Here is a 14,999-nt window from a genome sequence, read left to right as displayed (position 1 = left end):
TCAGATGGATTACTTTCTCCTGTGCAAAAACTGAACATGTGATTCAGCACATTTCTGTAAATATTTATTTAGATGGTGATACAGATCTAAATAATCTGTTCTCCAGCTCCTTTGGATCACTTTGAGTGTTCCTTGGCAGAAATATTTATGAATTTTAAGTAAATACTGAAAATTGCCTCAGGCTATGAAATCTGAATTGATAAATGTGAGTTCTTGCACCAAAAAGATGCTGGTAAGCTTTCTAGCTGGTGTACAGAAAGGTCTAGCAACTCAGCCTAAATTATGGATCTCAACTATTAGCAAGATATAGCTTTTAAACAATTTACTGGCTGTCAATCAAATCATACATGCAATAAATTTTATATTCAAAAGCAAGACAGAACTCTGTGGAAAAAATAATGATGTGCAATTTATTCATCCAGCTCCAGATAACACTAATAACCCATTACTTTTCTTTGAGTTGGGTATATTTTGTACTCATGTAAAAGTTTTGTAGAAAACCTTGTAATTAATGAAATAAAACATTTAATGACTCAGTCAAAGGAGTGGAGCTATGACATAATCTGTAACACATATGTTTAGGTAACTCCTTGTGAGTGGAAAAATAAATTAATTTTGTATAATGAAAATGCCAACTGGAAGAGCAACTGCCAGGGAAATTGATAAGCTTATTCACTCTTTCTGGGGGGAGGGGGGGAAAGCATGCTGAATCTGATTCTGGTCTCCTTTGCACTCGGCTTAAGTGAGAACATAATCAGGCCCACTCATTCTGCCTTTAAAAATGATTTCTTTCATTAGGACTAAATGCTGATAACAACATGCTGGATGAGTTAGGGATTTTTTACAGTGTGGGTGAAAAGTTAAGTATGTGTAGCAACCATATGTGTCTGGCCAACTAGATCTAACCCTTCTCTTTAGAGGGCAAATTGATCACAGAGATGCAGAAGACAACACATGTTTGCAAAGGAATGTTTCAATGTAAAAGCATCATGTAATTTCATCAGTTAGTATGGCTGAATGAAAAATAAGTCCAAAAGGAAGTAGAATAACTCTAATTACATCCCAGACAAGTCAACATGTCTCTGCCCCATCTTCCTGCAAAGGAGACTGCATCACCGGTGAAGGAATATCCAGTTCCATGTACAGATTCCTCAATAAACTAAAGAATAAAATAAAAGTTACCTGTTAAAATTTCTAAACTTAGACATCTGGTTTTATTAATTCCTTGTCAAATATCTTTGCTTGTATCTACTACACTACATCTTTGCTCACCTACAAGGAAATGCAAGATATGAACCAAAAAAACAAACAAAAAAAACCCTTCTAACTTAGAAGTCTGATTGGTCTCACTTTAAGAATCACAATAGTGCAAGACATAAGGAACTGGTAGGTTCTGACATCAATTTACTTTATAATTCTTAGAGAGCTACCTTCAGGCTGAAGTTCCCTCACCTGCGAACTTCTTAATTGTAACTGAAGGAAGTTCCAGCTTTTACTGATAGTGAAATAAAACTGATCTGGCACTGGAAAGTAATTGGTTATTTTATCATTTCTTCACATTACCTGGGAGATGATGCATGTTAACTGTTACTGACATTTCATGTACTGTGATAAATACATTTACTTTGGAGAAATCATGATTAAATATAATCAAATCAAATCAATCATCAAATATAATATTCCATAAAATTATTGATGGAGAGTAAGTGAGCTCTTAAGCATACTAAGGAAGTAAACTGGCACTTTATTTTTCAGTGTGTTTGGCTCTGATGTGAAAAAAAACAAGGGCTTGTATATGGTGTTAACACTTTTCCACTTCACATTGCTAATATTTCATAAAGAGTTTGAAAAGCAAAGGAGAATTAAAAAATGCTGTAAGATCAAAGCAAGCTGACTGCATTAGGAACCTAGATAAAAATGTAGATAGTCTACAGACAATATGGGGAAATTTTGGTTTATAATTTCAAGGATTTTTCTCATGGGAAAAGTAACACTTTACTTTAAAAGAAAATAGGTAGTTAGAAGCACAACCTATTTGCTGTTTGATGTAACAATGTTATCTGCTCCTTGGGCTTTTTTTTGTTTCTGTTCAAGGCATAAAATAATTATTGGAGAGGGCTGTTTCATCTCCATAGAGTACAAAAGTCCTCTTGCTAATTGCCACATCAAATGACTAGAGGACCTCAATGGAAACCTTCAAATGACTGTGAAAAAATTCAGGCCATCACTAAATGCTGGGCACTTTTTTGTGTGTGTGATTTCCCATTGCAGATTAGGTTACTTGGGTGTGGGCTTATCACACAGGAAAGGCCTGGCTGCAGATTAGTTCTGCACCATTGCAGGTCTGTTATGCCAGCTTCATCCTTGACCAAATCGATGGCTAGCACCTTTATTGTATTTTTGTGATACGAAAGAACACTGGACTGTCCAGGCAACAAAAGACACAGCAGAAGGCCTACTGTGTTTCTAAAGTGTTACTTCTCTACTTTTTGTCATGCACCAGTGACATGAGTGCCAGGTCCCAGACTTTAACCTCACACAGAGTCAGAAAAAAAGCTGTCAGTCTCGGCTTGTTCAAAGACAATTCCTTTGTGAAGATCAGACTAAAGTGGCATGGTCCATATACTCACTAAAGCATGCCAAGGAGTCAGAAAGTCATAATCTGCCTTTGTACTTATTGCCATTCACATTTTCTTCCATAGCTGGTGCCCAATTACCAGTGCTGTAATTTTTTTCTATTGTTGGAGAGCTGTAAGAGTTTAGCTACCACTTATCCAATCGGGGTCATGACCTGATGTATTTAGGCTTTGCAAATATAAGTAACAGTTCCCTTATCAGTGTCACCAGGACTCTTTAACACTTAGCAAGCAGAAAGATAAATATACTTGGCAGATACAATTTGATCCATTGCTAAGCCTTCCATTTTACCAATGACCCATGGCACTCTGCCATTCAAGGGTATGTTAACTATTATAACCTTATACCCTTCAGTGCCGACTCAGAAATGACCAACTTATGCTTGCAGGAAAGACTTATATGACAGCCTGTGAGCCTGGTCTATAACACAAGCTTTGGGAAGCTAGTGATGGTTCTGAGCTGGCTTACACAAGTCCTGCACTGGCCCAGTTTTAGCTGGTTTCCTCCTAATACCACGACAAGAACTGGGCTCTGTCTCAGGCCAGTTAACTTTTGGGAGGTGGAAGCCAAAATACGGCTGATTTATGTGCTGTGATTAGAATCATCACTTCCTACTTCTTGACTTTCTTTGATTAACTGGCTAACTTATATTTTATGTCAATGCTACTTTACAACTCAGATATATCCTGAAAAGTTCTGATGGCTTTCTTTTGCTCTTACAGGTGCTTTCTAAGACCTGTGCCAGCCACAAGAGATATGGAAGTGCTATAAAGGCCTGGCTACAGGAGAGTGCTGCAGGAAGCCGGAGAGTGCAGATTGTGTATGCAGTGCTATACATTTCAGTACAAAGCAAACACATGCACTTACATATATCTGTACACAACACCTAAAATTGAAAGTATGTGGGTATCAGTTCTTTATATTTCGATCATCTCATTTATCCCTAGCCTCTAAATGGTGCTCATTTTTAGCGTTAAAATATTTTCAGGAGATAGTGTCTATGTTTCCATGGCTCCAGTCACAATGACAGCTTCAATGTTCGAGAGCCGTGATGATAGCACTAATAAATACAAACCAAGTTTCTTTTTCATTGACATTTCCTAACAGTAAGGTTTGAAATAAACTTGGAGAATTTCAGTAAATCAAGAAGTTGAGGGAACATAATGCTTCAAAACTTGCATGTCCCTTGTAGTGTAGCTACCTTACAGCAGCAGTTCTGAATCTGAAATTTGTGATATACAGTTTAAACCACAGAAATGTCAGCAAAATCACCCAAATCATCTACGATCTTAACATCATAACACCATTTTAGAGTAGCAGCAGTGTTTAAACCAAAATCAACATACGCGGTAAGATTTATGTCACATTACTTGTTTACTTTAAGCCCTTTTAAACTTAAGTCCACCTACCCCTCTGGCAGTAAGTATTCTTAGCTTGGTTATGTTTAACAGGAACATTTATAGAGAAGGGCTGAAGATGCAGCATCAGATCTAGAGAAACACCTCTTTTAAGCAGAATAGGGCAAGAATTCAAGTGTGAACCAATAGTGTGAAAATCATATAATAAAATAATCAAGATAGGCTGGAGCTTTCTGCTTTCTTGAAAATGCATCTTGACTGACTAGAGGTCTGAAATTTTCAGGAATAAGTTATTGCTTCTCCAACAGCTACTTGAGAAAGCTATCTCTCATTTATCACAATGAAACTTCTAAATGATATTTTGAAATTTAAACATAAAGGAACTGAAATGCAGTTTGTTCTAAAGCAAGTAGGCATTGACTAGCCACTCCAAAGACTGCTTTACAAATATGTACCCATCTCTTCCTTACTCATTCTCACTGTACAGTTTCTTTGACTCTCACATTCGATTTTTATTAATGTCACCATAACCGCATGGATGATGAACTAGAAGAGTAATGAGAAAGATACTGTTCTGTCAACTCCTCAAGACCATTGCCAAATGTCTCTTAAGACTCCTGTCATGTCAAGACATTCAGCAATGAGGCAATGTTTTGGCCTGTAAGCAATAAGACAACTCTGTTACTACAGGAGAGCTGACTAGTTCAGAGGCCACTAGTAAGAATCTTCCCACTTTGAAAAAATACTGAAACTTTTACAAAAGCATGAGGTGAAAAGAGCTTTGCAGCAAGAGGGAGCAGAACATGAATTTCATATGCTAACCCGTTTTTCCACATTGTTGTGTAGCACTGACATCTAATATGAAGAAATTCAATAGAATCCCACTGTCAACTACATTTGATTAGACATAACGCAACACTGGCAAATACCAGACCCAGGCCTTGCACTGATGACAGAGATTCTACACCTTAAGATGCCTTTTTAAAAATTACAGAGACTTCACACTCTGGTTTTAGTTATTTTGATCAAGTGTGCAATTTTTATGACCACTAAAATCATCTTCTATCAAAATATCCTCCATAAGTAAGTTATAATATGCTTTAGTTCTCTGAAGTACTTAGATGCTAGTTAGCTAATAGAATAGAGAAGATAACTTCTTTCAGGAAAACTAGAAGCAACCTAGTTCTTACACTGGAATCTTAGCCTATCTGAGAGGATGGCCAAGACTCCTTATTCTTGCGAAATGGTTTAGCCAGAATTAACGGCTGCGTAACAGTAACAGTTCACTCATGTATGCAGTTGGGTCATGACTGAGTCTGCGTTTTAGTCATGATTAAAGCACATAGTCAACCTTTCCACTTGAACATATATCTGTGCACATAAAGGTTTGTTTGGCCTTCAGTCCCACGTCTGGAACTCATAGGTGAATTTATGCTCTTTAACATGGCAAGCTTCCCCATCGTGTCTCCCACATAAAAGATAAAAGCTTAAAATGACTACCTGGTCATTTTTATACTCTGAATAACAAGGAAATGTTGTGTTACAATCTGCGCTTTCAGGACTGACTCTACCACTTTACCACTAACAATGCAGCATCAGCACTATTAATTCTAAGGCAGAGGTCAGGAGAAGGCATATTTCTTTTTGATTGTTAGGAATTTCCTGGACAAAATGAAGAAGACAGAGGGAAAAAAAAATTATTTGTATTTCCATAGCAACATCAGTTCAGGCTGATGAGACTTTCATCATCATTAAGCAGAGTTTTATCTCCCTTCCCAGTTTTAAAGGGACTTGCTAAACATTCTGTATAATCTTGGACAAAGACACTACACTAATAATATTCCTTTCCTCCTTTGAAAGGCTGTCTGTTGAGTTGTGAGGTTAGCACCCCTGCTTAAAATCAGCAGGTACAAGAGCACATCCATATATTACTTGACTTCTCCCTTTGTCTGCTCCTTTCCTCTTTTTTAATTTATTTTTTTAATTTTTTTTAAATTTTCATTTAACACAGTCCATTCTTCAAAATCTCTATGCACTAAGTAAGCATATTTTTAAACAGTTTCTAACCCAAGAGATAGTGATTTAGTGCTGGCCTTAGCCCTTGCAGTATGCAACAGGAGATTTGAAGGCTGAGTGGAATCTCTGAGGATACCAAAGTCTGTGCTTTGATGATTATAGTACAGACTTTGCAAACATGTCTTTACTGCTGGCCAGCTGAACTTCTAGATTCAGACTCTGTTAGCCTAGTCCCAAATTATAATAATATTATTGTTCAAGTAAATCTCTAGTTTAATTTTCTTAGAGTTCATATCCTTTGGAAGCACTTTATGGAAGCTTTCTTTTTAAGTGGCGGCTACATGGGACTTAAAGCAGATGATAAATTTTAATCTATCACTCTTATCTGGAGTTGAGATGCTCAGGAGAATTAGGAATTCTTTTTTGTTTTTTAATGATGTGTTAGGGCATGGAGTTTCCTGAACATTTAGCAAAGGGATGTCAGGGTGAAACAGCTGCACGTATTAACCTAGCAGGGAAATCCAACTCCTTTTCATCTCCTCAGTTATACAACTCTTTGTGAAATTATTCCACAGGGCAATGTGTGAATAACTGTTAACTAATGTATGATCAATTCCATTCTAAGCTAGTACAAATGGGACTGCCCGCATAGTGCTGACATAGGTGATAGAGCCAGCACTGAGAAAACACAGTGTCATAAATTGATTCAGGTTAAATGACCTGATTCTTAGCTAATTATTTTATAGTTCATTGACATTCAGCAAATGTGAGAACTGCAAACCTTGTAGCCTCAAGGTGCCATGAGATAGCTGTAAACAGAAAGTCTTTGATGCGACAAATGGTGTGTAGGGGCAGCTCCATACAGGCATTCTAACACAAAGGCTCACTTACAGGACTACTGCCAAAATAAAAAATAAATCAAGCCGTAATAGTTATTTTGATCCTGCCTGGAAAGCACTTATGTGAAAGAATCTGATGCACTGACCTTACCTTTGCCCATCAGTTCCTCGTCCCTACTCTAGTTACAGTTTAGAAGATGCTTACAGAAAGTATAGAGAGAAATCAGCTCATAATCTATGTCAGTATAAAAAAAAAAAAAAAAAGCACTTGTGGAAACACACATTGGATTCAAATATCACTTTGTAATTAGTAATAAAGATTAGAAATCTTCAGAAGTCCTGCAAAAACAATAATACAGCTAAAATAATACAACATGTTTACAAATACCCTCCACTCTCCTTTAAAAGCAGGCAGGATGCCATAATTGATAGTACACTTAAATAGGGTGGAGACAGGGGTACTGATGAAAATTGTTGATTTTAATCAGGTTTTAAATCAACAAGCAAGATGCGCTGATTTACAAGACTGTCTCTGATCTTATTCAGTATTTGTTTTTCATTGTTTTCCCATTTAAAAAGGTTGTTTCTTCAATGAGTGTCAAAGCCTGCTTCTCCTTTTTGTTTACCAGAAAGTTTCCCTGTGTCTCTTCATATTTATTTCAGAGTTTGCTTTGCCTAGTGTGTGTATTACTCATGCATTACTCATATCTATCAAACTGCATTTAGATGAGAATTTGAAACTAAACTAAACTAAATATACAAAACAATATTTATAGAAATAAGGAGGCCTAAATACAGAGGAGAACAAGACATGGTTTTACCAAGACAAGGCACTGATAGATTTCTTAGAGTAAGGAATAAGATTTGTACATATTAAACTTAATTAACATGCTACAGATCAGAATTTGAGATTTACTGTGTATTACCTCTGACATTCGATTCATGGATTGGGAGCAGAAGACCAACTTCCTTGCCTTCTCAGACCCTGAGAAGTTTCCGAAGTTAGAATCAACTTCTTACTGCACCAAACTAACCAAATAGACATAAATGAAAAAGTTTAACAGTGCTACAAACTCTGTTTAAAGAAGTTCATCCAGACACCAGTTTAATATTTTGGCATTTGTTAAAAGATCAGAAGAATTAATCCATTGTTGCCAGAGAAGCTGACAAACTATCATTGTGCTGATCACTGATTAGAGGGTCTGACAATAGTTTTTTTTTTTTTTTTTTAAAAAAAAAAAAGATTGGGGTCCATTCATGTACAGTTGTTATTTTTTATCCAAGTCCAGGCAATCCCAAGAATTTTATATCCTTTCCTTCCTCCTCTAAGCTGGAACAGTTCAAGATTGTTTTGTGATGTAGTTTAGGACATCCCTAGGATTAAGCATCTGTAATAAGAAATTCCTCAATTGTAAGTACTTAGAAAACCTTCAAACATTAAGTTATTGATTCACAGTCATTTCAAAATGTCAGTCAGACAGTGTTTTTCTAAGACCACCAAGGTTCTGAAACCAGGGCTTCTCCCACTCTTTGGAGGTTATCTCCCAGAAATATTAGGTTTGGGTTCATCCATCTAGATTCATGTTCATGTCAATGTGACTACCCATGTCTAGAACTCAGAGTAGAAGGGATGACAAAATATGTAATGTTAAATTACCAGTGATGATTACCATTTGTTTATCTTACGTTTATCCTTGGGAAAAAAAAATAAATTGAAAAATCATTTTGCCACAGTGATTAGGCTTGGAAGGGATGTCCACAGGAAATGGGATTTGTTGAGGAACAGACATGCATTTCTTACTAAATTTCACATTCAAAAATATATTAGGACTTGCAAATTCACAATTTTTCTGAATTAGAAGTAGAGGAAGAATGTGTTTTTTTTTCTTAGAAAATTTGCCTACACATCTTAAAATAGGATGAAATACAATCTGAAACGAGGTTCAAAGTTAAATACAATTTTAAACTTAGTTTTTATTTTCAAACATACGTATATAGGTATAAAACGTAGATAATATTTTTTACTATTTCTTTTAAAGTTGTTTTAAATTTTTTTTTCTCTTATTTCTCCTTTTCTTTCCCCTGTATTTTTTTTTCCAGCTGCAAAATGGTGAAGCATGAGGAAGAAGGGAAAAGTGCTTACTTTACAGATCAAAAATGAGTGAAAAACTGAGTACATCATAAAAAAAAAAAAAAAAAAAGGTGAAAGAAAGTTGGAAAGCATAGAAGGAAGCCTCTTTTCCTTTACTCCAGATTTCAGCTTCCTCATCTGTGTGGAAAATCCACTCAAACTGAACAGGTTTATAATTTTTATAATTTTTTTGTTCATCATATGTAGTCAAAAATATTTTTATTTAAGTTGGTAAATCACATTTCCCAACTAATAAAATAAAAAACAGCTACACTAGAAATGTGTTGGCTGATTCCACTTCTACCTTTGCCCATGGATAAATAGTTCAAAGGTTCTTCTGTTCAGATGCTTCATTTAAATTAACTTTCTGGGAATCTAGATTGGTAACGGTATCAACACAGAGAGTATATTAATTCAAATATTATTTATTTTCAGTTTCCAAATGTTCACTATAATGGAAGCTACTCCATATAATTGTACAGTTCAGTACTGCCAAGAGTGCGACAGCATCATTTCTGTCAATAGGGAATGTCACACTATTCAAGCTATTCACCTTTCCTATGCTAGTATAGAATTTTGCTTTCAATTTTGTGTCTGATCAATTAACCTTACTTTATTTACAAGTCCTACTAATCAGAAGCACATGTATTTGCTCATTACTTCTGTGCAGCATCTTTTTACCATTCATGATGTTTTGTGAAAAAAAAAATGGAAAAATGTTTCTATTCTTATCTATTAAGAAATCATTTTCATCTTTTTTTTTCTTCTTTTTTAAAGAAATAATCCCCTCAGTAGCAACAAATGGACGTCTAGTATGTCTAGTAATCATAGATAAATTTTGTTGGTCACATGCTTGTTGGTCACAAAAACTAAGAATAATGTTTGAAGCAGAAATGTAAGCCCTAAAAATGTGTAAAATAGCATTTAATACAGACTTGGTAGCTTTCACACAAAATGAATATTCATTCTTAAAGGTCATGAGTCACTAGAAAATAGGTTTCAAACTATTATTTTGGAATGGGGTTTAAGTGGGGGTTAAGAAAAGACAATGAAGACCAGGAATTTGGTCTTGCTCTTGATCCCTTCAGTGATGTACGGGTTTGAGAAAATTTGTCAGTCTATTGGTAAGTAGTTGGCATAGGAGTCCTGTCATCAATCACTAGATTTTCTTTAGTTTAGACATAAATAGCGTAGGTGAGGGTTTAGTGTTGTTTATAAAGAATTCACAAAATCTTTTTTTGATCTGTTACTGACAGATGGAAATACCACAGCGTTTTTTCAGGGCAAATTCAGTGCATGTTGCTTGAGACAGCTTAGAGTATAAAGTGCCAGCTAACTGGTCAAAACACAGTAAAATAGCACTTTTCATTAAATTCTTCAGTCCTGATATGGGAAGTAGGGTGGTTGGGAGCCTTGAATGCCAGGGGCTTGAGCTGGATATCTTCTGCCTTAAGAGATGGATGCCTCACGGAACTCTTCAAAACATGTAATGCTTCTGTGCCTCACCTTCAAAGCTTTTTCTAAAACTATAAAGCTTTGTCTTTCGTTCACCTCATTTCCTTAGTTTTCAAGGAAACTCTTCAGAGCACGCGGCTCTATTACGCACATGCATGCAGTGGGTTGACCTTGGCCACCAGGCAGAGGCCCAACCAGCCACCCTCTCACTACCCTTCCTCAGCGGGACAGGCAGGGGGAGCAAATATGATGAAAAAGCTCGAAGGTAGAGATAAAGAGATGGAGGTTGCTCACTAGTTACTGTCACGGGCAAAACAGACTCGACTTGGGGAAAATTAATTTATTGCCAATGAAAAAATCTTTGGCTTTTTTGAGAAACAAAGACAAACATTGAACCATGCCTTTTCCCCACACCCTTTCTCAGGCTTCACTCCTTTGTTCCCAACTTCTCTACCAGGGAATGGGGGCTGTGGTGGGTCTATAACAGCTCCTCTCCAGCGCTCCTCATGGCTTTCCCCTGCTCCACCATAGGCCTCTCCATGGGCTGCAGGCCCGTGCTCTGCCATGGAGCCCCTCCTTCTCCTCCTCCTTCTCTGACCTTTTCCTTTGCCCTGTTGTTTCTATTTTCTCCCTCTTTCTCTGTCTGTTTAGTGTTTTTGCCCTTTCTTAAATATTTTTTCCCTGAGGCACCACCAGCTTGGCTGAAGGGCCTGCGCACCCAGGGGTGGGCAGAAAACAGGCAGCCATGTTCTCAAACTGTAGCCTACGTCCCTCGGATCACCATCCATCAAAACGGAACTCATTAAAGAGCTAAGGATGGTGTCATTAGCATTGTAAGTGATTTCACCACAAGATCATTGCTATTGGTCTATCACTACACGCATTTGCTCATCACAGAACTGTAAAGGATACCCAGTGGCAACACAGTCAGCTTTGGAGTTGCCACAAAGCTGCAAAAACTCAGAGGTGACTGGCTTTCGTGCTGGAGATCACAGCATGGCAAAAAGCCACACAAGCTTTTGGGGCCTGGACCCATCTGATGGGATGGCCGTCGGTCCTGGGGCTGGGACAGGGGACAGAGCCAGAGTGAGTTAGTTGCATGGTGGGGCAGGTAGGTGTGGGCTTGTGGGCTGGAAGGCCCGGGCTCCCGGCCTGTGCAGGCCTGTCACTGAAAGCTGGTGCTTATTTTCAGAAATATAGAAAGATAGAAAGCCCAATTGTATTTTTTTTTTTTTTGTGTCGTTTCATGTTGCACTATGCTAAAGGACTGGATGGAAATAAAAATCCAGGTCCTGCCCAGTGTTAATTTACATTGATTTCATTGACAAAAGCGAGGTACTTAGTATTCCTACTAATACAGATCAGTGTTATATGATCACTGTATGCTTCTTGCTCTCAAGAGAGAGCAGGTTGATACATCATACCACTAGTTGCAGCCTCAGCTAATACATTTCTTCCCCAAATACAGCTTTTCAATGGCAAATGTAGATACCTTTTTGTTTGCCTTTTGACCTCTGAGCTTTTGAATCTTTCTCCAAGCTCTTTCTCCAATCACAGGGTCAAGAAGCTCATTTTTCAAAAGTCACAATAGTCGAGTTTCTTAGGAGAGTCTGATCTTCTCCAGGATAGAAACTTCAATTTATGGAAAACAGTATTGTAACTGTCATTCTGGCTGACGTCTTCCACTTCTATAACAGAACAAAAGAAAATCAATTACACTGACATACCCCCCTTGCAGGGTGAGACTGCGTAAGCTTTCTCAACAGGCATAGCAGATGTTTCTTGAAGACTGATTTGCTAAGCCTAGTTCTTTAGGTGGGGAAATTAGGCCTCTTTTCACAAATATTAAGTCTTCCTTTCCTCAGTTACAAATTGCAGTCATTCTGTATTTCCAAGAGTAGTATGCTTTATCGTAAAGACACCTGCTAAATGCTGGACTAAAATCACTACTTTGCATATGGTCCACCAAGCAGTCTGCAGATGGTGACACACACCAAAAACCTCAGCAAAATGACACTGCATTAAGTGAAAAAATGTTTGTCCTTCCACACTATACCATCCTCCTCTGTCTTGAATTTGTACATCTAGATAAAGATATAATATTTGGTATTAGGGCTTAACTTTTGTAAAGGGTTTTAGCAGCCCACATTTTTAGAGAAGTATTCTACCAGGTCAGGGAAGGGCTTATTTTCTGAATGCCTAATATATATTTAAAGGCTGATAATAACACATGACAGCTCCAAGAATGTTATATAACTTATAGGGTGTCTATTAAAAAAAAAAAGAGACTTTGCCATTTAAAAAAAAATAAAAAAGAGAAGTAGAAGCCTGTGAGATTCCCACCATCTGGATGGAGTCTTTTTTCTTCCCAGATGAATTAGTTGTCAGGGGAGGAATTATTTTAGGCATCAAGTAACCCCTGATTGTGAGTGACAGACTAACACAAGAGCAGATGCAAGGTTACTGCTGCCTATCCATTATGTGGAAAGGAGACCCATGCATGTCCTACTTACTGTGCATACTGACTTGGGTTATTAAAAGAGTAACTAGAGGTGGGTCAGACCCAGAAGATAGCTCATACCACTCACAACAGATGTTCTTTCACAAGAGAGAAAGCAAACACTGGATGCTTTCTGGGGTTACTGTAGAAGGAGGTGTCTTCACTGCTTACAGCAAGTCACTACTTCAGATTCTCAACAGAAACATAAAACCAACTTTTTCACTCAAAGAACAGTTATTTAGTAAGCTTTGTTAGGGTCTGAATTCTGCAGAAATCATGTCCTGGGATAACTTATTTGCAAGTCTCCTATGCTTACAAAATCTTGATAAATTCAGATAAATAGAATAACTGGAAATATTTTGAATGCATATTAATATAAAGATCAGTTTTTACCATCTCCTATTTCAGCTGCTGGAAGTTTTTCTTTATTTATGTTAATATGTTTTTCTGTAAATTCCCCTGTCCTTGCAGGCATTACAAGCCTATTAGGGGAATCTTTAGTAACATCTACTCAATAACATTATAGGTTTATTTAATATAAGCTATATTCAGATATACAATGAAAGAGGCATTTTTATAGTAGAACTGTGTGAAATGCTGTCCAGAAATTTTTGTGCCACTTACCTTATTCTCTATGAATTCAAAATTCAAATCCTGTCCATCCAAATCCTTACCAAGGTTTCTGAATTTAGGAGAATATCTGGATTAGTCTCACATCTGAACCAATTTTTTAATTAGCGGACCCAAATTAAGCTGAGGCTGAAAATTCAAAAGTAAAGTGGTGGGCTGTGAAAAATTTTATAGTCTGAAAAGAAAAATAATGTTTTTAAGCAATGAACACTGCAAGCCACTATCCCACATTTTTCAAATCTAGTATAAAGAAAACAGATGGTCTAAATAAACACGTATATGAAATAAATGTGTGTTAAATACTATTGAGATCTGATCATTTGCTCTTTACAGATAATGTGATGAAACACAAGAAGGTTGTGGACAGTACTAGCTGAAAATAAAGAAATAAAAAACAGTGCCATCTTGTGGTAAGTAAAATGCTTTGATGAGAGAAAATCATTTTTTCACACGTAGTCAAAAGTCCAAGTGTTAGAATAAGGCTTTATAGAAATTGAAGTGGTGCCTTTTCCCTCCTCTGGGTTGGTTTCTTTGATGAGCATATAAGTGCTGCTGTTAGAAAAACAGAAATATCTAGTTCCACCAACAAGATGTGAACAGTAGCTACATTAAGTTGAGTTTAAATGAACATACTCACATCCAGCTCCTGATTGTGTTATCCTCTTTTACATCAGTCACTAGTCTATGTATTTGAATAACTGACACAGAAGACGATCAGTGCTTATGCCCAGTATGTCACTGCTGAAATGCTGTAACGCTGCAGCTCAGGATGGCTGTGCAACACTAAGACCATGCCACCTCTTAGGAAGATAACTTTCAAGAAACAAGGCGTATTTTCTGAGAACATGCTCTCTGAAGTTATGCAGTCTGCCCAGGCGAGTATGTACAGACGGGAATGGCATTGAGAGTATCAGAACAAGAACTTATCACCACCTTGCTCTAATTACTGATCCTACAGTATGACTAAAAATAAACCTGAAGCTTTATCAGGCAGAGTGACTTTAGCAAAATATTTCTAAGGCCTGACTAAGACTGTTGAAATCAGCAGGATCTTTTGTCTTTGACCTAAATGGAACAAGACTTCAACCTAGAGTACACATACTTCTAACATTATCCAACATTTTCTGCTTTACTCCATGGGATTTTTTTCTTAAATCACGTGATATGTTTACCAGTGCAGTTGGTGATAATAACATAATAAAAGCTTGATAATTATTTTAGGAGCCATGGACTGTCTGGTACTGTATCACTCAGTGAGTAATACATACTCTGAAGTTATTCCATTAATTTCTTCTACTTGATTGCTTTAGAGATAAGAAAAGAATTCTATAGTTTTTGTTATTAAAAATTCCTTTCAAGTACCCATACAGAAAAACTTTTGGATTTCTTGAGATTTGTCAACAGTATTTATTAGGGAAAAAAAAATAAGATGA

At 36.9% G+C, this 14,999-nt stretch overlaps 1 long non-coding RNA gene across 1 annotated transcript; it reads right to left on the bottom strand.

Annotated features, from left to right (window-relative positions):
• Positions 1 to 608: 608 nt before the first annotated feature.
• Positions 609 to 13,695, bottom strand: LOC118250780 (uncharacterized). Its single transcript, XR_004779532.2, has 4 exons — positions 13,561 to 13,695; positions 11,929 to 12,124; positions 7,777 to 7,879; positions 609 to 1,159 (listed from the first exon to the last, which is right to left on the bottom strand). It is a non-coding gene; the product is annotated as an uncharacterized LOC118250780 (long non-coding RNA).
• Between the last annotated feature and the right edge of the window lie 1,304 nt (positions 13,696 to 14,999).

Source organism: Cygnus atratus, chromosome 5 (genome assembly GCF_013377495.2).
Source record: "Cygnus atratus isolate AKBS03 ecotype Queensland, Australia chromosome 5, CAtr_DNAZoo_HiC_assembly, whole genome shotgun sequence".
Taxonomy (NCBI): Eukaryota; Metazoa; Chordata; class Aves; order Anseriformes; family Anatidae; genus Cygnus; species Cygnus atratus.
Note: the sequence above shows the minus strand (reverse complement) of the source record. Positions and strands in the feature narration are given on the sequence as shown.